The following is a 2,482-nucleotide window of genomic DNA, read 5'->3' as shown; positions in this document are numbered from 1 at the left end:
GTCGCCGAGCGTCTCAGGTCTCGCTCGGGGAGGCCACCGGGCTCCAGCCGCGAGCGGGATGGCGGAGTCCCCAGCGGGTCCGCAAGCTGAGCCGCCAGGCCCGGAGGATGGGGCGGGGCGGAGCGGGCGCCAGTAGACGCTGCCCTTGGGTCGCTGCGGACGACAGCTCAGGAACAACGACAATAATAATGCCAACAAGCTTGACGATTACTAATAAACTTTATCACGGACTTCAGTCTTTTTAGGTCGCCTTTTCACGTTTTGGGTAAATAAGGTAGATCTTATGTCCCTACTTTTCACGTAAGGACACTGAAGCTCTGTCACCTGCAGATGGGGCGGGACGCATCGATCGCTGGTACTAAGGGTGTCCCCTCAAGGGTGCGGGCGCCCGGAGGGTACGCTGCGGGGGAAACCTGGCCCAGGGACAGGTGCAGGAACCTGGGGATAGAGCCCCTGGAAGGGTTTAGGGTGCGTGGGAAACTTCTGTCCAGGAGCAGGTGCGGGAACTCTGGCTAGATCCCCAGAGGGGACAGCATGGTGGGACGCTGTGCCCAAGGGGCTAAGATGGGATCCTGGGGCTGGAGCCCCAGGAGGGCACAAAATCGGCGGGAAACTCTGCACAGAGGGCTGGGGCCGCGGAGGGCCACCGGCAAAGGAAAGGGGAGCCTGGGAGTGGGGAGGAGGGGGGTGCGGTGGCGGAGCTGCTGGGGGGGGGCCTCGCGGTCACGAAGCAGGGTGGGTGGCGGGTGCAGCGCGCTTTTCGGTTGGCCAGTTCTGCTCTGGGTTCCCAAGATGAAGGGGCACCGGGGCGGGGCAGGATAGAGCCGCGATTTAGACAATCGACTGGCACCTCTGGCCACCTTGTCCCCAACGCCTTCCTGAAGGATAAATTGAAGAGGTTCCTGGGTTCGGAGTCGCTGAGGTAAAACAAGTTTGAGCTCCGTGTCCGCTCTGCCCCACGTTAACGGTATCTAGTGGGGTCTGCACGGTCAAGGTTGGAGACAGAATCGAGTCAGTTTCAGTAAGATGGTGTGATATTCTCGCCCCCGTCTCTTCCGGCCCATCAATTGCTAGGAAAACATTGGCAGGCACTAGGTTTTGATTCTTAATTACTTTATTTGGTTCATGCAGTACATTTTTATTAGAAAGTCTTTGTTAGATCTTGTGGAATGTAAGAAGACAAGAAAGACACTTCCCCTGTGCAGCAAAGATTTACAATCAAAAAGAAGACAAATGTGAACACAAATAACACACCAAAAAGCAGATCACACCTGTAAAACGCAAAATATAAAAGGAAGTTAATTTCGTGTCATTTTAAAGCCATCTTAAAATTTAAAACAGCAAAAACTTCTTTGCATGAACACAATAAAATATACTTTAACATTATGCTAGGGCCTATAAGTGACAGAGATCGGGTAAGAAAGAGAAAGAAAGAAATTGGAAAGGAGTTACATGGACAATGTGAGTGAAAGAGATTCTAAAAGGGGGAAACATCCTAAGATTACCCACAAATTAGCTCAGATACACAGACAGAGGTGTGTGTGTGGGGGGGGTGTATACACAGTTTTAAAAAGACAAACTTTGGGGAATAGAAATAAAGTCACTAAGTCATAGAAAAATTTTATAAAAATACTATAAATTTTTTTATATTATAAAATTTTATATTATTTAATTTTTGCATAAGACTTCAATTTTCATTTAATATCTAATTTGTTAATTTGATTTTGCAATTTCAGGCATATTTGCAGATTCATGCAATTATAAAGGGTAAAAATACAGAAAAAATAGAAGGATTTGGGGTTCAATAAACTTGTCATATTCCCATTACTGTTCCTTATGATCTGCTTGATCTGAGGGACATTCCTTAATATTTTCCTAAATTTCTGGGGTTTTTTTCATCCTTACCATAGGAGTAATTATTTCCACTTTATGAATTTGTTTGAGCTTTAAGTAAAGTAAAATGTAAATCACTTAGCCTAGTGCCTCACTCTGAACAAGTAACAGGTGTTATTATTAGTAGTAGTTTATCTCAGGCCTGCTGTTTGTCAGTTAAGGACTAGATTTCAGCCAGTAGTACTAGTTCCTCTCCTGATTCACAGAACACACCGTGTATTATACTGAAAGCTTACAAGTTCCAGACAAGTCTAAAGAATGTATACTTCTTTTTCATGAACATTGATGCTTGTGACTGCATCTGACTGACAGTTCAGATAGAAAACATTACCTGGAAAGCGCCTGCAAACAAGAGGTTTGCAGAAGCAGGAGGGATCAGAGCAATTTGTCTCCTTGCATACTGTTCAGTGTTACAAAAGGATAAGGAGATCAGAAGTTTCCTTAGTAATAACCAGCATCCCTATAGCACTTCTTAGTTTATATGTACTTTTCACAACTCCTGGCTCATATTGGTGGACTCCCTTCCCTTATTCCTCCTCCCTCAATGACCTCTAGTTTTTTGTTTTTTGGGTTTTTTGTTTGTTTGTTT

The sequence above is a fragment of the Callospermophilus lateralis genome, chromosome 4 (assembly GCF_048772815.1).
Source record: "Callospermophilus lateralis isolate mCalLat2 chromosome 4, mCalLat2.hap1, whole genome shotgun sequence".
In the NCBI taxonomy this organism is placed as follows: domain Eukaryota; kingdom Metazoa; phylum Chordata; class Mammalia; order Rodentia; family Sciuridae; genus Callospermophilus; species Callospermophilus lateralis.
The sequence above is the reverse complement of the archived record's forward strand: the minus strand, read 5'-3'. Positions refer to the sequence as shown.